This window comes from Piliocolobus tephrosceles, chromosome 18, assembly GCF_002776525.5.
Source record: "Piliocolobus tephrosceles isolate RC106 chromosome 18, ASM277652v3, whole genome shotgun sequence".
In the NCBI taxonomy this organism is placed as follows: domain Eukaryota; kingdom Metazoa; phylum Chordata; class Mammalia; order Primates; family Cercopithecidae; genus Piliocolobus; species Piliocolobus tephrosceles.
In genome coordinates, this window is record NC_045451.1 from 48,177,754 (window position 1) to 48,200,840 (window position 23,087).

At 34.0% G+C, this 23,087-nt stretch overlaps 1 protein-coding gene across 12 annotated transcripts in view; it reads left to right on the top strand.

Moving 5' to 3' along the window:
* The window catches only part of NOL4 (nucleolar protein 4), a 407,984-nt gene that overhangs the window by 161,161 nt on the left and 223,736 nt on the right, over positions 1-23,087 (top strand). For 2 of the 12 annotated variants that reach the window (XM_023207731.1, XM_023207733.1), the window contains exon 1: positions 20,352-20,525. The exons of the other annotated variants lie outside the window; for them this stretch is intronic. The gene's annotated coding sequence lies outside the window, so the exon portion shown is untranslated. Of the gene's footprint in view, positions 1-20,351; positions 20,526-23,087 lie in introns of those variants that run through there. 12 annotated transcript variants of the gene reach the window in all.

The window sequence follows — 23,087 nt, forward strand, 5'->3', positions numbered from 1 at the left end:
TTTTTTTTTTTTTTTTTTTTTTTTTTGAGATGGAGTCTCGCTCTGTCACCCAGGCTGGAGTGTAGTGGCCGGATCTCAGCTCACTGCAAGCTCCACCTTCCGGGTTTATGCCATTCTCCTGCCACAGCCTCCCAAGTAAGCTGGGACTACAGGCGCCTGCCACCTCGCCCGGCTAGTTTTTTTTTTTTTTTTTTTGTATTTTTTAGCAGAGATGGGGTTTCACCATGTTAGCCAGGATGGTCTTGATCTCCTGACCTCGTGATCCACCTGTCTCGGCCTCCCAAAGTGCTGGGATTACAGGCTTGAGCCACCGCGCCCGGTGATTGAGTTCTTTATACGTTCTGGATCTTAGCCCTTTGTCAGATGAGTAGATTGCAAAAATTTTCTCCCATTTTGTAGGTTGCCTGTTCACTCTGATGGTAGTTTCTTTTGCTGTGCAGAATCTCTTTAGTTTAATTAGATCCCATTTGTCAATTTTGGCTTTTGTTGCCATTGCTTTTGGTGTTTTAGACATGAAGTCCTTGCTCATGCCTATGTCCTGAATGGTATTACCTAGGTTTTCTTCTAGGGTTTTTATGGTTTTAGGTCTAACATTTAAGTCTCTCATCCATCTTGAATTAATTTTCGTATAAGGAGGAAGGAAAGGATCCAGTTTCAGCTTTCTACTTATGGCTAGCCAATTTTCCCAGCACCATTTATTCAATAGGGAATCCTTTCCCCATTTCTTGTTTTTGTCAGGTTTGTCAAAGATCAGATGGCTGTAGATGTGTGGTATTATTTCTGAGGGCTCTGTTCTGTTCCATTGGTCTATATCTCTGTTTTGGTACCAGTACCATGCTGTTTTGGTTACTGTAGCCTTGTAGTATAGTTTGAAGTCAGGTAGCATGATGCCTCCAGCTTTGTTCTTTTGGCTTAGGATTGTCTTGGCAATGTGGGGTCCTTTTTGGTTCCGTATGAACTTTAAAGCAGTTTTTTCCAATTCTGTGAAGAAAGTCATTGATAGCTTAATGGGGATGGCATTGAATCTGTAAATGACCTTGGGCAGTATGGCCATTTTCATAATATTGATTCTTCCTCTCCATGAGCATGGTATGTTTTTCCAGTTGTTTGTGTCCTCTTTTATTTCACTGAGCAGTGGTTTGTATTTCTCCTTGAAGAGGTCCTTCACATCCCTTTTAAGTTGGATTCCTAGGTATTTTATTCTCTTTGAAGCTATTGTGAATGGGAGTTCATTCATGATTTGGCTCTCTGTTTGTCTGTTACTGGTGTATAAGAATGCTTGTGGGCTCAAGCCTGTAATCCCAGCACTTTGGGAGGCCGAGACGGGCGGATCACAAGGTCAGGAGATCGAGACCATCCTGGCTAACACGGTGAAACCCCGTCTCTACTAAAAATACAAAAAACTAGCCGGGCGAGGTGGCGGGCGCCTGTAGTCCCAGCTACTCCGGAGGCTGAGGCAGGAGAATGGCGTAAACCCGGGAGGCGGAACTTGCAGTGAGCTGAGATCCGGCCACTGCACTCCAGCCCGGGCGACAGAGCAAGACTCCGTCTCACAAAAAAAAAAAAAAAAAAAAAAAAAAGAATGCTTGTGATTTTTGCACATTGATTTTGTATCCTGAGACTTTTCTGAAGTTGCTTATCAGTTTAAGGAGATTTTGGGCTGAGACAATGGGGTTTTCTTAATATACAATCATGTCATCTGCAAACAGGGACAATTTGACTCCTTCTTTTCCTAACTGAATACTGTTTATTTCTTTCTCTTGCCTGATTGCCCTAGCCAGAACTTCCAACACTATGTCGAATAGGAGTGGTGAGAGTGGTCATCCCTGTCTTGTGCCAGTTTTCAAAGGGAATACTTCCAGTTTTTGCCCATTCAGTATGATATTGGCTGTGGGTTTGTCATAAATAACTCATTATTTTGAGATATGTTCCATCAATACCGAATTTATTGAGAGTTTTTAGCATGAAGGGGTGTTGAATTTTGTCAAAGGCCTTTTCTGCATCTATTGAAATAATCATGTGGTTTTTGTCTTTGGTTCTGTTTGTATGCTGGAGTACATTTATTCATTTGCGTATGTTGAACCAGCCTTGCACCCCAGGGATGAAGCCCACTTGATCATGGTGGATAAGCTTTTTGATGTGCTGCTGGATTTGGTTTGCCAGTGTTTTATTGAGGATTTTTGCATCGATGTTCGTCAGGGATATTAGTCTAAAATTCTCTTTTTTTTGTTGCATCTCTGTCAGGCTTTGGTATGAGGATGATGTTGGCCTCATAAAATGAGTTAGGGAGGATTCCCTCTTATTACTCGACTGTTGAGTTGTATTACCAACTTGAGTCTAAAGATGAAGAGGCTTCTTTGTTTTATAGTAACCCCTGACTGCTTTCTGATTATTCTTTTTTGTTAATTATATAGAGGGTTTTAGAATTATTGTTACAGATAGAATAGAAAAAGCAAACACAATTTTCTTGAACAAAGGTTAAATGTTATCTTAAGAAAGGAACATACACTTATACTTCAGTTTTTTTGTTTTTATTTTTTATTTTATTTTTTTAAAAAAAGCTTTGTAAATAAGAAACTTTTCAAATATAATAAATTAAAATATTTTGTTTCATAGAGAGTTTTGGAATACTTTAGTACTGATTTGACATGCAAGCTTTCTACTAGCCACTACATGCTACTTTGAAAGGTTGGGGTGTATAGTGTAAATAAAGTTTAAACATTCAATTCTATGTAAATAGTTCAATATTGTTTGTAACAGAGCTCCAAAAATATTTTCTCTTCAGAGCAAATTTAAGGGTATATTACAGTAATATTTTAAGCAGTTGTGAAGACTCTTAAATAATTGGACATACAGAAAAATTAAGAGTAGCTACTCACAATTTAAGAATGAAAATAAGTAACCTTCTATTTTAATGTAATAAAATGATAACATCTCTTGAGAGTTGTTTGATAATTCTCAAGTGAATGAATCATATGTAATAAAGAATGACTGTTTTACCATATAACTTTGCAGAAAAGAAAATGATACTTCAAGTTTGCCTTCTAAATTATTTATACATATTATTTTTTAAAATTCGCACATAAATTACTTTGAATCACCGCATATAAATTCCCAAAGCAAATTTAAATTATTATTTTTGTTGTTAGAATATATACCTGAAATCGAGCCTGTGAACATGCTTATATTTTTTGATATTAGCAATCCCCACATCAAACTCGTAAGGGTTATGTTTTCAAAAGCTGTATAGATATTTAAAACCTCTTAAAGTGTAATAACTATATGCTATTTAATGGCAAAGATTTGAAATTTCAACTTCCTTTTTATTATAGATAAAAATCTCCTCTAATATTCAGCCGAAGTCCTCAGCTGAACCAAAGAAACAAGTGTTCTGAAAATTCTTAGAAATCAATTACTTAGCACTTAATCTCTTATCAAAAGTTGTTATGTGCCTGTAATGAGACTACGTAGTTAATAGATTATTCAAAGTTTTAAAAGTGATTGTACTATGTACTAGTAAGTAGAGATAGATTTGCATGAGGTTTATAATAATAAAATGAAGCTTCACTACAATTTCTGTGCATTTTGTAATATAATGGCAGAGAAATCCATTAAAAAATGTTTTTTGTGGGGTGGGACTCATTTGCATGCCAGAATCCTTACTAGTAGCACAATTGATTTTTAAAAATCCGCATTTTAGCCTCAAAAAATGAAGCATTGCTTTACATGAAATTATTGGGTAGTTAGTTTTACAGTACTTAATATTTCTCTCTTTTGGTCTCTAAATTTTAGAATGCACTGTGACATCATTTTAACTTCAATAGGCATGTAGGGAGGATGCATTTAACCGAAAGGGTAATGGAAATCAGTTTATGTGAGGATTAATAAGCTCTTATTGGTTCTTAGTTACTTTAACATTTTAACCTCCAGAGAAAATTAATAAATATTAAGTGTCAAAGTTACACAATCAAATGAATTTATGAGATGACTGGGGATACTTGAGAGAATAAACTAAATTATATGTGTGTGTTCTCTTTCAAGCATTTGCTATCATTTCTGGGCTGGATTTCTATGCTAGTTTCTAAATAAGACTAAGCTCCTTTCTCTGCTAAAGGATGTAGTGATATCATTATCTAAATAACCCTTTTTATTCAAGTTGACTGCCTGTTTTTATTGAATTGGTTTAGTAAAATGAAAAAACTTTCTATAGATTTTTTCTGTAGATTATTCAAGTAAATATTGTATATTTTTCTTTTTTGGCATAAAATCAAGATACATATGAGGTAGGGGTGTGTGTGTGTGTGTGTGTGTGTGTGTGTGTTAAAAAATACCATGGGGAATAAAACTCATGGTTTTTGAAATTTTTATGCATTACAGTAATCACAGTAAGCCCCTTTGGATAGAAAATACAGAACATACTGGTAAGATTTTCAAGACTTAAGTCAATTTCGTCAATTTTGGGGATATTAATGATATATAAAGACAAACCAGAGAAATTTGTGTAATGATTGACTTATATTGCTGTAACAATACAACTGAATTATGTGTCACAGAGGGTACTACTATTAACTACTACATATTTGTTTATCATTTTAGAATTTCAAAGGGTAGTTTTCATAACAATAATAGTCTACAAGCATAAATTGACATTTCATAACTTGGAGTGAATGCTCATCTATCAGGATAAACTGTATTGTAGTGTGTGATCCTTAAAGAACCGTTCCCCTTTTTAATGATTAGATGTAGATTCTGCAATTTATCTGATACTATTTCAGACGAACTTCTGGATGGAGGGTACAGGGCCCAAGGTTTTTATAATGTTGTAGTAAATGTGGAGGAGGAAAAGGACATGTGCTCTAAGGCTCTATACAATCTCAGACAATACAAACGAGTACAACTGCAGTGTTATTTGCATAGGGTAATTGATGACAGTCCTTTGTTGTAGCTTTCATTTTTCTTTATTCCTTGACCTGCTTCATTAAATTTCAGCAAATAAGAAAACTTGGCTAAGGATAGATTGTTTAGTCCTGTGGTCCCTGCTTCACTTTCCTTGGACTCATTCTATCTTTCAGTAATGCTCACCTTGTACCGACAAACGAGTCAGAATGCTTTATGTTTCATAAGCGACAATGTGCCGATTGTATTCTGCAGGTTATATTTGATTTCATATGATGGTCGTTGTGTCTTATAATTGTTAATTATTTCTAAACACAAGAACCACTCAATTATACCAGTCAGTGTGTGGCAAGGAAAAATAAATGTCAGCTTCCAACTGCATAAATAGAATTAATTGTTTTCTCTGGAGTAGTGTAATCATAATAAAAGCACTTTTGTAGAACTCCTAGGATGTGTTCCTTTTAAGCAATGTAATATCACCTTGAGAGAAAATAATCTATCTTTAATGTAATATTCAGTGATATACTACTGATATAGTTTATATATTTATTAATTATTATCATATAACAATAAAGCAGCACATAATATCTGGAAGCAATAATGTTTGTTTATATTTTTGTTTCACAAAATGATTTATAAAGAGAATGTACCAACATTATTTTATTTGGTCCTAACAAAAATTCTTTAAGATCAACAGAGGGTTGGTTATGTTCATTTAACAGATAGGAAAGCTCAGATTTGAAGTGCTGACTTGTGTCTAATAACATATTTTAAGTACAAGAGTGAAAGCCTCATGTACTTCATTTTAATACTGAATATTTATTCTTCTACATTGCAATTTCTATTGTCAGAGATTGCAAAATTTTTATTAAATAATTTTGATTAATTATAGTCCCTTAAACATATATTTTAGGGGTAAGATGGAGTGCAAATGGAAGGGGAAAATAAGATTATTAGTGGGTATTAAGTAATGGGATGATAAAGACTTAATTCCACCTAATTTATTTTGGAAAAGCAAAATATTTGCCCAACACATATTCCTATAAGGGAGTACTTGTATTGAGACCTTTGGCTCAGTGCTTCTACATTGCTGCTGCTGATTTCAGGGCTGCTGTCCATTCAGCTTTATTTCCCATAGTCTGATTACTCATGTTGGATCAAGTCAAGAGAGAACTATGGTTTCTCTTCTCCATTTACTTCATTTGAATTTCAGTTTTTCTTCTTTCGTCTATACCTCACCCAACAATGAGTGATTGAGGAATGAGTGAGATGTAAAAAATATCAAAGGTAAATCACTCTTCTCTACCTTTTCAGAAGCAAGCGTTCAATGCTAATAGAAAAAACAATGTAGCGTTCATAGGTAAATTTTCCTGTAATTCTATGATGTAAAGTTGATTGAATGATTAATGCCATTATATATGACAAATTTGAAAATGTCTAATCAGTTCTGTATATTAGCAATATTTTTGGTTTGGGATTTGCATTTACTTCAAATATTCAAAACATTTTATTCTGTATATAGGTAGTTTCTTATATGAATATGCACCATGGCTTTCTATCTGCTAGTATAAAAGTCCAAGTAGCTTTCTTCTGTGACAATAGCTATAGACATGTTTTCCATATACTTGCCTATTTTTATTTTGATATACAAAAAAGTTGGACATTTGAGTAAAATTGAATATATTATTCTATTTTTAAAAGTCATATAACCTCTTCTTCAACACATTCTGCATACAAACCAGATTAGATTTGTTTCTTAGAAATTTTGAAAATTCAAATGGGGAATGGAATGGAAATGGAAGGTGTTATTGCTGCTGCATATTATACACTTATGAAGAAAGGGTCATGCTATACTTCTTTAGCTAATTTATAAATTCCAGAAGAGGTTCGGAACTTCCCCTCCCTGTCCCTTAGGTGAAGCTCAGATATTTGATATCTAATTATTCAGTGCTAAATGAGATCTAGCATTATTCAGTACTAAATTTCTGGTTATCTGAAGTATATAACTAATATCTCTTATTATCTCTCTTTTACCAAATTTCTACAGCCCCTTTTCTTCTTTTGTTCCTTTGAGTATTTCTGTTAATTATTAACAGCACAAACTTTGATATTTGGCATCTTTCTTAAAAACATTTTTTAAAGTTCAGTGGTACATGTGCAGAATGTGCAGATTTGTTACGTAGGTAAACAGAATACCAAATACGGTGTGTTCTCATTGGGCATTTCTTAGTTTGAGTCTTCATCTTCTTCCTTTGACCATTTCCCTTAGCTTGACAAGTCTTATCGTTATCTCACTTTTATCTGTGCTCCTGCTATATATTTTTTCCTATCTTGGTAGGTTTAACATCTCTCTCGGTATATATCATTCTGAATAATATACAGTTATTTCCTTTGGTAATTGAAGAAAGAGATAGTTTCTGGTAATATGACTAGAGGAGTGTAGTAACTGTGATAAATAGTGTTAATTGCCTACTGACTGTTCAATCATTCTAAATATTAAAAGAAATACAATAGGTATTTAAGACATGATCCCTTTATCTCAATTTATTTATAATATTGTGAATAAAAATGTTAATATAAAAATAAACAGTATATATTATAATAAACTGATTATATTTTATTGTCTTTCATTTATTCGTGGCTCTTAGGAGTTTTTACTCCACCATTTAGGAGTTATTACTGTACCAGTGTGGAATTAATGAAAACAACAAGATCGTCCTTCCTGAGCCAACTTTATAATCAACACAGTAATGTCATTCAAGCTATGTTGTATATGTGCCATGAAAGAAGGTGTTTAGCCTGACTACTGGTTGACCTTTTAGGTAATATTTTAAAAGCCCTGGCTACCATCCCATAAGGTCATTTTGTGTACGTAATATTTTTCCGAAGGGCTCTGAAACTGTCTCAACTTATAATCAGAGTAATGAGCATTATAATAGATTAATAGATTAACAGTGATCTTCTTTCCCCATGTAATTAGGTCTACAGGATTTGAATATTGTCAATAACACCTCATTGTATTTTTCTTATGTGGAAGAGTATCATTAAGAAGAATGTATTCATTCAACACGAATTCAGCAAATATCTGTCAAGTATCTATTATAAGCTGATAACTAAGCCAAATACATGTATATAAACCTAGATTTTAACTATGTTCTCTCTTATACTTTTATATCTTATAACATTTAAGTGAGTGCTACGTGATAACATAAGGCTGTTTTGTTTTATATAAACCTTAGGGTTTCTTTTTCTATAAAACTCACACTCTTAGGGCATGTCAGCCTCAGATATTTCTCTAAGTAATTTTGAAGTTCTATTTTCTGAAGAAAAAATACTGAATGTCTCAGAAATACCTTTGTGACTTGCACTACATCAAGCAGCAAGGCAGGAATGATGTCTTTGTGCATTTACATAGCACTTTTATTTTTAAGAGGTCAGGGAATTTCATATGGATTATCTTTTTCACACAGATTTTCCTTCTGCAGTAGTTGCCATAGAGGAATGAAATTTCTTGCCTCAGGTTATGTAGTCCTTCTTAGGCACCACACGTGAACTTTCTCTAAGTCCTGGTTTTCTTCACAGTGTTGTCTCACAGATTTGTCCATTTCCTCCTAAAATGAATGAATTAATTCAAACAACAAGTATTGAACATCCACCGTTACTACACACTGTTTTAGGTAGTTGGGAGAAATCAATGAACCAAACAGGATAAAAAACAAAACAAGATCAAGCAAAGCAACCCTTTCTTTGTCCTCCTGAAGTTTATATTTTAATAATGGGAAGCAGGATGTGGGAAAGACAGAAAATAAACACCATCCATTAGTAACATATAGTATTTTAATAAGAAATAAATGCAATGGAAAAATAAAGTAATTATGGGGAAGTTAGGCCATGTGGTCGGGACATGTAAGTAAGTTAAGCCGTTGATTCAGAAATGATTGAAGTTCCCAACTATGTAAAGCAATATAATTAAAAACTAGTTCAAAATTGAAAGCGTAAATACAATCCTGTGTTTACATATTCAAATGGAGAATAATTAAATTTATTAATTCGATCAGTAGATATTCATTGATGACCAGTTGGTAGAAAGTGCTGTTCCAGGGGTTGTGACTATAGGGGTGGATATAGTGCAGATTCACTCTCAAGCTGTTCAGAGACTGGGGGACAGGATATTATAATCACTTACTGCTACTTAAAAATAACCATCCAAAAGCATAGCCCTTTAAAGCAGTAACCACTTTATTATCTCTTGTGATTCTGTGAGTTGACACAGCTTAGCTGGTGATGCTTCTGCTTCTCCCAGTGTTGGCGGGAGCTGCAGTCCTCCGAGAACTTGTCTTGCCTGGACTGTCAGAAGTGGCTCATTCAATGACCGATGCTTTGATGGGAGAAGGCTGAAAGACTCATCTCAGCAATGAATTTGGGATATTAGACCATTTAGGTCTGTTTCTGTCCAGGTGTCAGAGCTTCTTCCTCTCCATGTGACCTCTCCCTACATGGTCTCTGTGCATGATTTCTCCAGCAAGTAGTGAGACATTTACTTGGTGGCTCACTGGTACACAAAGTGCTAAAGAACTTGACAGATTTTCCCAAGAATTAGTTCCAGAACTTACACAGGGTCATTTCCTCTATATTCTACTGGTTAAAGGGAGTCCCAGACCAGACCACTCCAGATTCAGGGAGGTTATTTCATAAGGAGAAAGTTACGGGTTGTGCAGATTATTTGAAGCTATTTTTGGAAGCTAGTGATCCCAAGCGACACTGTTTACAATATACACAAGGTACTGTGGAAACCCTGAAGAAGATAATCTATCAGTCTGGGTGCATTCAGCTGAAGCTTCCAAGAACAAAAGGATGCTGAGCTAAACATTAAGAAAAAAAAATCAGAATTAACCAGTCAGTGAAGAACAGGATATGCCAGGAAGAGAGACAGCATGAGACATACACAGGACATGGTATCAGAAGAGAGTGTGGTGTGTCCAGAGAACTTTCAGTTATTTAATATGAGAGTGAGGTATAAATCCTTTCAGTAAATTCTAAGAAGGCTACATAGGACAAAGCTTTGAATCAGAGGTATTTTATAAAATGAAAACAATACTGTCACAGAGAGTTGATCTGAGGACTAAATTATATCAAGTATCTGGCACATATAAACTAAGCATGTGTGTGTATATATATATATATACATGCATATATATATGTCTGTCTCTCTATATATGTGTGTGTGTATATATACACATGTGATTTTAAACATTTTTTGTCATGATCAGGGTTTGAATTTCAACCAGAAGTGGATAGGAAGCCAATAAAGAATAAGATTTGCATTTTACAATGACCCCGTTCTGCGGAGTCCAGAGAATTTATGAGAAAGATAGATGCTGAAGAAAGAATAATCAATTTGATGGCTTTCTAGGTCAAAAGAAAATACATACAGAAGGCAGAGACTGTGGAAAAGGGTTTGAAAAAAAAACCTAAAAATTGTAAGTTAAACACACAATTTGTTTTAGTTTCCTTTTTTCCTAATATAGTAGATCCATTTAATAATTCATTCATTATTGCAATATGTATATTTATATTTTTTAGGGTCTCTCACAGTGCAGGCGCTGGGTTAGAAACTGTGGATACAATTTCTATTTGTAAGATACAATTTTACATTCATGAAGTTCACAGTTTTGCTATGAAGATTGCAAAATTAATGATAATTACAATGGAATATGACAAGTGCTTGCTAGATGTAGGCACATAGAAGTCTCACTACACCCAGATGGTAAATGTCTGTGAGGGTTTTACCAGTAAAGTTTTCTCAAGATATGAAAGCCAGCAGGAGAAAATTTTAGAAAGATAAGGGCCTCACCTAGCAGGACAAAGCAGGGGCAAAAACAAAGAGTTAGAAATAAGGAACAACAGGCCAGCGGAGGAAGAGCACAGTGTAGACCTGGATATGTGAGCAGGCCTGTTGAAGTGAGGAGCTGGATATAGCATAGCATCATGATGGCCAGAGTTTAGTATACAATGAAGAGAATGGGAGAAATGACATTTATGAGAAAAAAAAACTGGCAAATTATCGACAGCTGAAATCAATAAGCAAAAAAGTCATTTACAATACCTGAAATCATGCTCTGCATTTTTTAAATCCATGAAGTGCAGAATAATCACAGAAGCTTAAAGTAGGCGAAGCTATTAGTAACTTAAACTGTGTAATAATTAATATTAATTTTATGAGCAGTATTTTATATTCATTTGCTATTTCCATAGCAATGTGCAACTAGAGCTGAGATGTATAGGATTTATCTTACTCTCAAAAAACTTTCAAGTGCAACTTCCTTCAGGAAGTGTTCCTTGACCATCCAGTACATGTAATCATATTCTAATTTGTATTTAACAAATTGCCTAGCAAATAATATTGTCAATAGATACTGTTACATATTACTATTATTATTAATGAAGATAGATCACAGATCTTTCAGGGCAAGAGCAGATGCCACTGATAGGCCATTTACCCACACTCCTGAAATTCAGTTCTACTCTCATTCTAGAAAACAGATTTGATTGAGACCTTGACTAGGTCAGGACAGCGGCATGTACACAAGGCAAAGGACATTTTAGTTTTATCTAGGCTTAACCTTAGAAACCCAATATAAACAGAAATCACATAGTTTTTTCAATATAGCCATATTCTTTATCTGAGCACCAGGTGAATAAATCATGTGCCAAATTATATGTGCTCGTGAGTGTACATGTGCACACATGTGAATTTTGAAGGAAGAGAGGATATATGTAAATATAAGTACATGGTGGGGGGAGGGGTAGATTTTGTTAGATTCTCAGGAACTCCAAACAGTGTAAAACCCCTGCCTTAAGTGATGCTTAACTGAAATCCCTGCTTTAAGGTGATGATTAGTATTAGAATTGCCCTGTTTCTAAACGTTTAAGAGGGACATGTTAGGGTTCATTAAGTACTCCAGGACTTACCCCTATGCCTGAAGCTAGAGAAGAAACAAATTTTCCTAAGTCAAGGGTTGTATTGCATTCTACTAAAGCCTTGCTCAATGTTACTTTTCAGTAACCAACTATCAACTTTAAGTATTTCTCAGCATTTCGGTTAAAATTAACAGAAAGTGATGTTGGCAAGATGGCAAACCAAGAGGCCCCAGGCCCTAATTCCCCCCTTAAAGACACTGAGTTAACAATATATGGACCAGAATCCCTTTTTAAGAACTGTATTGTCCAGTTAAGAAGTAACAGCACCCAGACCAATGCAAAACCAAAAAAGATCCTAGTAAAGTTCAGAGAACTTTGCATGCCCATGTCCTTTTCTTGAGTCAGAGTAGCATAGTGCACACTGGAGGAAACATTCCATACAAGGGCTCCTCTTTTACGATAGCAACAAGAGAGTGGATTGTGAGTCAGATATTCTGGTTTGTCTAGGGGCTTCCCAAAGTATTGGTTTCTATCTCATAGCACTGATGGGAACAGTAGCAGAGTTTGGAAACCACTGAAAAAAGAGGCAAGAGGTTTTGCATGTTGGAGCCTCAGAGCTGCAGAGATTCTGTAGTTCTACAGGCAGATGCTAGAAGAAGCAGGAGATTATGAGCTCCTGAGAAAAAAAGGGCAAGCTGCTTAGGGAATTTGAGAGAAGTAAAGACACATACACAAGCCCAGAGGAGAAACATCCTCAGAAACGTTTTGAGAGTCTCCCAAACATATAGCTAGGCTCACTGATGAAGGCCATTCTCTGCACACATCCAGTACATAATGGCTCGGGCAGGTGAATGTCTTCACAAATGCCCAAATCTCAAATATCAAGAAATATCACAAGACATGCAAAGAAACAAAGAAATGTGGCTTGATGAATATACAAAACAAAACCTTGGATATAGACCCTAAAGAAAGGCAGATCACTGAACTTTCTGAGAAATAATTAAAAACAACTATTTTAAATATGGTCAGTGAGCTCAAAAAAGAACATAGAAAGATGACTAAAGAAAATCTTGAAAATAATGTATGAACAAATTGAGAATATCAGTGAAAACTATAGGAAAGAATCATATAGAAATTCTGGAGCTGAAAAATATAACTGAATTGCTGACTTGAAAAATTATTTAGAGAGACTTAATAGCAAACTTGATCAGGCAGATGAAAAAAATCAGTGAACTTGAAGACAGGACATTTGAAGTCGTTGGCACAGCAGAGAAAAAAAAGAAGGAATGAAGAAAAGTGAACAATACTTAAGGGACTTACGGGGCACCATCAATCAGACCAGTATACAGATTATGGGAATTCAAGAAGGAGTAAAGAGATAGAGAGAAAAAGGGGCAGAGAGTTTATTTGAAGAAATAATGACAAAAAAACTTCCCAAGTCTGAGGAAAGAAATGGATATACATGTTCAAGAAACTCAACCAACTACGACCAGGATGAATCCATAGAGACTCCACCAAGACCCATTACAATCAAACTTTTGAAGGTCAAAGAGAGTTATGAAAGCAGCAAGAAAAAAGAGACTCATCTTGTACATTGTAGCCTTTATAAGATTATCAGAGAATTTATCAGCAGAAACCTTATAGGCCAAAGGAAGTGTGCTAATATTATTCAAAGTGTTGAGAGCAAAAAATGCTATAAACCAAGAATACTACAGCCAACAAAATAATTCAAAAATGGACAGGAATTTAAGATTTTATCAGACAAATCTGAGGAAGTTCATTCTACTAGATCTACTTGACAAGAAATGCTAAAGTGAGTCCTTCAAAGAATGCTAGATGAAAATACAAACTTCAGTAAAGAAAAATACATGACCAAATATAATAACCTGTATTATTATAATTTTGGTGCACAAATTTACTTTTAATTCTTATATAAAATTTAAATGACAAAAACATAAAAACAAATATAAATATATGTTAATGGATATAAAACACATAATGATGTACTTTGTGACATCAATAACATAAAAGTGGGGACAATAAGGAGTAGAGTAAGTTGTTAGTAGTTTAAAATAAAATGCTATAATTTATTTAATATGTTATATATAAAATATATATAATATGGAAATATGCAATATAGAATATACTAATATAATATATAACATATATAGAATGTTTTGTTATAACTGTAATATTTTGTCTAATTGCAACAGTAACAATGTACACAAAAGGAAATGAAAAGAAAATCAAAGCATGCCATTACAAAAAGTCAACAAAAGACAAAAGTAAAGCAATAAGAGAGGAAAGGGGAAGTAACAGAGTTACAAGACATACAGAAAACAATTAACAAAATGGCAATAGTATCTCCTTCCCTAAATCAGTAATTACTTTAAATATAAATGGATTAAACTCCCTAATCAAAAGATACAATTTGCTGAATGGATTTAAAAAATTAGGATCAAACTAAATGCTGTCTATAGGAGACTAACATATTAGATGTTAAGGACACACATAGGCTGAGAGTCACAAAGATTAAAAACATATTCTATGCAAGTGATAACTAAAAAAGGGCAGAGGTGCTATACTAACATCAAAAAAGGAGACTTTAAAATAAAAATTGTTAGAAGAGACAAAGAATAATACCACATAATTATAAAAGGGCCAATTCACCAAGAAAATATATAATATTTTATAAATATTCATGCACCCAATATCAGAGTTCCCAATAGATGAAGCAAACATTGGCAGAATTGAAGGAAGGAACATACAGCAGCACAATAATAGTAGGAGACTTCAATACCCCACTTTTAATAATGGATAGAACCACCAAACAAAAGATGAATAAGGAAATAGAGGACTTGAGCAATTCTGTAAGCTAATTGGACCTAACATACATATAAAGAACACTCCAGTCATTCTTCTCAAGTGCACAAGGAACATTCTTCAGAATAGACCTCATGTTAGGCTACAAAGCAAGTCTTAACATATTTAAAATGATTGAAATTATAGCAACTATCTAGCATTTACAAATAAATAAAATTACAAATATTTCATAATTACAAATAACTACAAAAGAATTTGCTTGCATGACTGACAAGTATGTGAATTTCCAGTATTCACCTTTAACATTCACTTTCATCTTACACATAAACATGAGTAAATAAAAAAATCAACCCACATCCATGTTGAGGCATACTTGATCATCAATTGCAGTCATCTTTATTGTCATTGCCTACAAATATAATAGTTTGGTAAAAATCAATGAGAGTATTCTGAGAGAATCAATTGGATATATGAATAATAGTTTGGTAAAAATCAATGAGAGTATTCTGAGAGAATCAATTGGATATATGAAATTTATAATAGAGTATTGAATATTTTATAATTCATAAACCATGTTAAAAATCTTTTATATCAGTAAAATTATAATATTGTACCCTTTTTTTGGAAACTGGTTATTAAACATTTATCAGCATAGAACTGATATTACCATTTATCTGTTTCCTGTGTATTCCTGACATTATTTTCTTAAATATGTTTCTTAAGTCTGCACATTTGTATGAAAAATAGTAGAGTGATAATAGAGAGGGTCTTAGGAATGTTATCTGGAGTTTCCCATCTTCCAGCAGATAAGGGGGCACAGATCGTTTGAATTAAATTAAGTGTTGAACTGACTTGATGCTGGGTTTTAGTTCTTATCTCCATATATTTCCTTCCACTCATAGGGTCTAACCTACTGGTGGTCCCAACTGAGAGCCAGGACTCCTCATAAAAGCTCATCCTTCCTAATGGTCTTTGGCTTTTTAGTTTAGAAGTGAGAGTACAGCAAACACTACTGTATTTTTTTTTCCAACACTTTTCTGCTGGTCTCATTTGTCTTTTGCTCTTGGCAATTTAAGAATATGCAAAGCCTTAAAGGCAAATCCATAGAATGGTGGTCTCACTTCTCTGCTACTACCTTCTCTCTGCAATCTTGACTACTTACATCATTGCTGCCATCTTCAATCTGAAATCCATTTTTCCTTCAGTATTTTAAGAGTTCCAAAAGTTATCTACCTATTAGCAATGTATGTTCATATTCTTTGTCTCTCTTTTCACACCAAAACTGGTGTTTTCCCTGAGGGAAAAAGCTGCTTACAGAATGTTGGTTCACATTTTCTGATGTCCTTCCCTCAGGGATCTTGGGCTCTCAAGTCCTAGTTACCTCTTAGCTATCTTTAAAAATCTTTAAATAGATTTTAATCATCTATATTTCAAAATTAGCTATTCTGGTTATTCTCAGTGGGAACATTGGACTGCTCCAGTCTATTCCATTATGATTGTATCTACATGCTTGTTAGATTCCTACGCCTACCTCCCTATACCAGGAAAAAGTTCTCTCCTAGATTGTCTCATAGCATTCTGTGTATAATTTTATAAAAATGATTAGCACTTTGAATGGTAAAATCTTATGTTTTGTCCATCTGTACTATAATACTAGACCATAAGCTTCTAGAAATTAAATACTATCTTATTTTTCTTTCTATTCCTAATACTTTGCACATGACTGCTGCTGAATAAATGATTGTTTAACAAATAATTTAAAAGTGTGGAAATAGATTTGTAGATTTCTGGACCAAACAGCCAATTATTTATCTGACAGATACTCCAAAGTTTGTTTTCCTCTATGTTTGTGTTTAAAACATTTTCCTTAACTTCTTTCAGTATTTGTACAGCTTTTAAAAAAAGATTTAAATGTTTAAGCCAGCTGGAATTTATTTTGCTGTACAAATAAAGTGAGTTATAATTATGCTTCTTTAGTTGTTTTTTATCTTAGGAAAAAAAAGACAATGGTGTCCAAAGTAAGATCAATTTACTTTTACTTTTATAGATCAGCCATGTATTACTCCATTTGCTGGAATAACATGTTTTTTAACTAAAGGAATATTTTTGAACATTGTAAACCTGTAATGGATTGGTTATTAGACTAATTTCTATTTCTCTCCTGATACTTTAGTATCCTTAGATATTACATATTGACTGTGTTTTATTAGATATCAAATTATATAGATGGTGTGAGTAAATACCGGTTAATATATAGATAAGAACCTTTTTACGTATTTAACCCTCATTAGATTTTGACTACTCCCTCTATGAAACCTTCCCATATTCCTTACGAGAGTGTTAGCCACTCTTTTTCCTAGTTGCGTGGTGCTTTCTTTGTGGCTCTTTTATGGCCCTTATCAATTTGCATTAAATGTATCTGTTTAAAATAAAATTTTATACTATTTCTACTGCCTTTCTTTTTCCAAAATTTGAATTTATTTTCCTCTGAGGCACTTATACTTAAAATATATTCATTTCCCCGCCTGAAAACATACACACACACACACGCGCACACACACACACACACACACACACACACACACACACTAGCAGGGAGAAACTTCTTTATAGTAGACATTTCTCTCTGTTTGGTTCACTGTCATATCTCCAGCACCCAGAGCAGTGCCTGGCACACAGACTATGCTGAGTCAGTGTATGCTTCCCGCATTAAACTGTGCACTCAGTGAAGACAGGCATAGTGGTCTAAGTCTTTGTATCCCAGCACCTACTACAATATCTACTAAAGCAGATTCTAAATCAATTTTCTAATAAGTGATAACTCATTCTGTTATAAAACTAAAGGATATGTTGTTGTTATTCACAGTCAAAGATAATCCTACTTATGTTGTTTACTTATCGTTTAGCAAATAATTTTTAAAATATAATGAGCATAAAAGAACATGATATATTTAAAATGTATTTCATTGATTACTTGAATACATATTCATTTATTGAATTTTATAAACCAATAATAATTATGTAGAAAGATTTATATTTTTCTTCTGATACATTTAGAATTCTGAAGTATTGTCTATTCACTTTGCTTCATTAAATATTGTAATCATATAGATTTTATGAAAAATACCTTTCATTTATTAAGTATATACCTGATAGCAGTCTTTATATTAAGAACAAGGGAGACAAAGCTGAATAATATTTAATCCCTGTCTTCAAGGTCCTAAATGACACCTAACATTTACATAGTATTTTTAATATATCAGGCATTATTATGAGAAATTTATACATATTTACTCCTTGAATTCTCATAAAGGTGCTATTATTATGTCCATTCTGATGGTGAGAAAACTGAAACAGAGAGAGATTAGTAATGCAGTTTGTCATTAGAGTCTGTTCAGTGTCTAGACAAAGTCTAGAGGCCATATTCAAGCCTTTCCATGAAAGGCAGTGTTTTAGAAAAAAATTGTTCTCAGCTTCCCATTTGCTCCCCTTACTATAGGCTCCAATATTTCAGTCTTTTTACTCAGAACTATCTTGGGGTTTATATTTAAAACTTGTTTTGTGAAAAGAGCTGTTTTTCCTATTCTCACTTTCCCTATTTCCCCTAAGACAAACACATTATTGCACTTTACCAGATCTACCGAATATTATGTTGAAAAATTAGGGCTCATAAAAATAATACATGAGAAAAAATTTTAAAAACTATTAAATTTCTTGCAGTAGTGATTTCTGGAATTCATATAACCTTAGTTGTTTGTAACTCAGTTTTAACATCCAAATCTAAGTTGTGGCACATTCACCATAACTACTTAAATAATGTTTTCTACGAACAATATTGTCTTCTTGGGGAAGCTAGATAATGTATAATATGATTGATGTCCAGGTAGTCAGTCCTAAAGGAATAGCAGATAGTAAACATTATCTATTATAGCAGTAAATTATTTCAACACATTTTTAACTAAGAAATTATTTAGAAATAAATAATTCTGGTTGATTGATTTTGAAAGTAAACCATGTGTTGTTTACATGTGTTGGCATTTATCCAGTTTCCCTGAATATAAAAGTGAGTTTTTTTTTCAAAAAAAGAAAGCTCTTTACTAATTAGATAATAATGAACATAATGAAAGCAGGTGCTATAACTTTTTGAATTATGAGAATGCATCTTCAGGGCAAGCTCTGAAAAGAGGATCATAAGGGGAAAAATTATCTGCATATATTGTGAAGTGGGTACATATGTATCCTGGAGATATATTCCAAGGCACACAGTAGCAAAAATTTAACTGCATTTTTTACTATGATGGAAATAAAAAATACAAATCAAAATAAGTTTTAAAATGCCCCGTCTCTTTTAAATGAACTACTAAATGTAAATACATGCATTATGTGCAATAATGAGATTCTAGTTAATATCATAAAGCTTTTCAAACTCATTAGGGTGACAAGCAAGAAGTAACTAAAGATAGCCCTGTGATTTATGTGGCATTGAATCTAACTAACATATAGATCCTCACACCTCTGAGTGGCAGCGACATCCATAAAGTCCTGTTCGCTCTCAGCACTTGAAAGCATAGATGTAGATGATATAGATTCTATTGCTTCAGCCACAAAGGAGAATAATTACAGTCAGTGGGGGAAGGGTGGCATGCAGGAATAGATGCTCCTCACATAAAAGGTTGAGAAATAGAAAAGATTATGGGGAAATTAAGGAGTAAAGAGGACAGGTCAGATGACTCCCTGGGTGAGCACCTGACTCAGGGTGATTGAGTTAACTGAACCTCTGCTGCTGAGAAGGGAAAACTTTTCCTGCCCTGTATCTTTCCTTCCAACGAAAAGGATGTAGTTGTTTGAATCGCAGCAATGTTTCTGAAGAAAAATGAATGTTCAATGTTCAAAATAGTCAGAACTATTACAGTGTACTATCAACTGTTTAATATGTATATATTAATGTATGTGTTCATTATTTTCCAAAAAATTTAACTGCCATGTTTGAAAATAACATATGAAATCTGCCCTCCTACAATATGGCTTGATACTAGATCGCTTCTGCTGTGGCACAGGCACTTAAATTCTACTTGTAATTATTTTTCTAAATGATTAGCACTTATTGTGGTTATTCTCTGGCTAATATATGTATGCAAAATGTGGCTGCAGGATTTGCTTTTGTTAGTATACCCTTCCCCCACCCTGAAACCTCAAGGCTCCAGACGTTGACGCTGGAGAGAGAAAATGGATGTGTGTGTGTGTGTGTGTGTGTCTGTATGTAACCTTCAAGTTGATACAATGGTGATGATATACAAACAAAAAAAAAAGGTAAAGCTTCTCCTTGACAGTGCCATTCTCAACTCATTATAATCATTTTTAAAAATCTAAAAGTAAGCAAAATGCTTTTAATTTAAATGGGGATAGTGTTTTAACAAAGCTACACAGAGTATTCAAACTGAAAAATTATTAAAACTGAAAATGGCACTTTTATTAAATAACTGTGATCTTCCAGCCATGTTCTTAACCAGTGATCTCCCTGTAGCAAAATGCACAGATAGTCAACAACCCAGTCTGACAGAAAACTTGTTGGGAGATTAAATCCTCAAGGAAGGAGCCCATAGCCCCGGAGGAAGACTGAGTGCATGTTTCCCTGAGTCTTTGAAGGCTCATCTCAGTAGTCCCACTGCTAGAATGTGCTCCGTTGTCATAGCAACACCATCTCCTGCTTCATACAGGAAAGATTAGCTCTTACTGTGCAGAGGAGAGAATTTAGGGGAAGTCAGACTAATCCCTGGGTGCACTTCGAGAGAAAGGTTGGACCTCGCCTGAGGGATACTGGATCTGCAATGATAGAATTGGCCTGCCACAGACATTGGTATTTAAGTTGAAGAGCAGAATTCACAGTAAGTGTCAGCTCCTCCAGAGTAGAATATTGATGAATGAGGTTTGTCTAAGTCTTGTTAAAGACTGTCCCACGAAGCAGTAGAATGACAGGAGGAGACTGATAAATGCCAATGTTTTCCTAGTTCAGTTGTTATAAGGTTTGACCAGATCAGAAACTTGAGGAAAAATTTTAGGTACTTTTGAAATATCCATCTAAAATCTCAGGAGCATGGTAAAATCCGATAAGCAAAAAGAATGTATTATATGCTTTTGGCATTTAATGTATTTACCCTAGATTGTTGTGCATTTAAACCTAAAATTCCATAAAGAGAGAGAAAAATATTCACGGAAAAATCTGTATGTGTAAGCAAGTTGTATTTCTTCAACACCAAAAGTGATGAAATTTCATTTTAGGTTTGTAAATGTCCTTTTTCAATTATGCATATATATTTTAAAAATCCATTTAGAAGTATGCAAGTGGTATGGTTTTTTAGGTCATTATAACATGATGAAAAGGCATTTTTGAGGAAAGAGCAATTAATATAGCTATTCTGTCTGGTGCTGGTACTTCAACTTTTCAGCATAAGGCATGTGCAATGTGTATACCTTTCAGGATTTTTTGTTGATTGCCTCAAATGGATTTTGTTCTGGGGGAATGTCTGTGTCTATATGGGTTTATTTTCTTTTCGCCTTTGGTTTGTACTTACACAATTCCTTCCACAATTTTTGTGAGGCATATGATTTTTAGCTTAGAAGCTAGAAACCTTGTTATGGATTTTAAAAATCTGATATTAGTATCTATTGTGGAGATATCTAGTCTTTCAAAAACTTAATTACCTCAAAAGACACTTTAATCCACATACAAAATTGAAAAGAATTTTTCCAAACTATGTAGATTGTACATATTATATTAATATATAACCCTTGTGTTTATGACTATCAGTGTGTATTCCCCTGAATGTATTTATTTTGTATTTAAAATAATTCATGATGAAAATTGTATCAGGCTACATCCGTGATACATGATGTTTTTTAATTGTTTCCATCATGTCTGCATGTTGGTAACATATATTTAGAAACTGGAATTTTTTTCCCCTGTGTAAAATCCTGCTAGTAATGTACTACACACTACAAATAACATTACAGTCTATGCTAAATATAGCTATTATCATAAAAATATTTAATTGCCAATTGAAGTGTGCTGTTTTAATTTCTCAGAATAGAGAGACTTGGGTGTTGCTGCAAAAACAGAGCACAGATAACACTGCACTTCTTTTCCCTGAAACTTAATGCTAGAAGAGACCATAGGTCCTAGAGTTGAACAGGTATATTAAAATGTTAGATGAAATTATTATCTTCATATGTTAGGAAGTACACACAAAACCAGAAGGGTCATACTTTGCTTAATAGCATTTAGGTTGTAACTATGCAGAACCTGGTACTCTTAAGAAAATGGAGACAAAGCAGGAAGTCAGGGAGTCCCTCTCAATGAATGATCATAAATTATTCCAACAACCTCTTTTTGGTGATTTCTGTTAGTAGTTCAGGACAGGACCCTTAAAATTACAAAAGGAAAGAGGTAATTGTGTTCCTTTTGTCCTCCCCAGAGAACAAACAAAAGTAGTTTATCTCACTTCATGGAGTTTAGGTAGAAAGGAGAGAAACCAATGACTTTATTTTAGGAAGAGTGAAACTTAGAGGGTCACTGCATGATGCAGGGAGCAGAATTAACAAAATAGGACTAGTAAAGAAAAAGAATAGCTAAGAAAAAAATGGACACCATTTATTGAGATAGCAGAGTAAAGTGTGTGTGTGTGTGTGTGTGTGTGTGTGTATATGCTAATTAAATAATAAATTTTAAAAACAGTCAGAGACTTAGCCAATTTATTACCTTAACCAAAGTTTTTCAGTAAGTATTGCTAATCAGTTAAAATAAAATTTTATGTTTCTTAGAATTCTCCATTCCCTGTCATCTGTGCTTATGTCTTTTGAAAATATAGTGGTGGCTGACCTAGACACAAATGGCTAGTCAACTGAAGACTGGCACGGATTTGTAATCTCTCTTAGGCAAATTTTGGTTTGGCCCCTCCTGCTCTCCTAAGGTATTGCTTGGTGAGGACCAGGTCATCCTCCATAGTCAGATTCTCTCTTAAAAGGCAACGCTTCAAGAATCTGGGAAAGAAATCTATTCCGAACTGGTCTCAGAGTTTGGAATCGCATTTGGAAAGTCCAGGAGTCATTTTAAGAGTAAAAATCTTCAGGTCACCAAGGTCTTCTGAAAGCTCTGAGATTGGTAGGTGATATGGAAATGGTCTGAATTTTTGCGTGGGAAACCAGAGTACAGAAAAGGGCAAGAGGAAGGAATGGGCAGGAAATTTACAACAGAAATCTCTGCTAGGGACACTCAACAAAGCAACACATAAAGCATTAATATATATTTTCATAATGGTATAAAGTTAAATAAACTAAGGATAGTTTCTAAAACTGCCGATTGTGATTGATGGTTGATGTGTGTATTTTAAAATATATTGAAAAAATATTATTCAGCACAAGAGGTAATACAAGAGGTAATATGAACATGT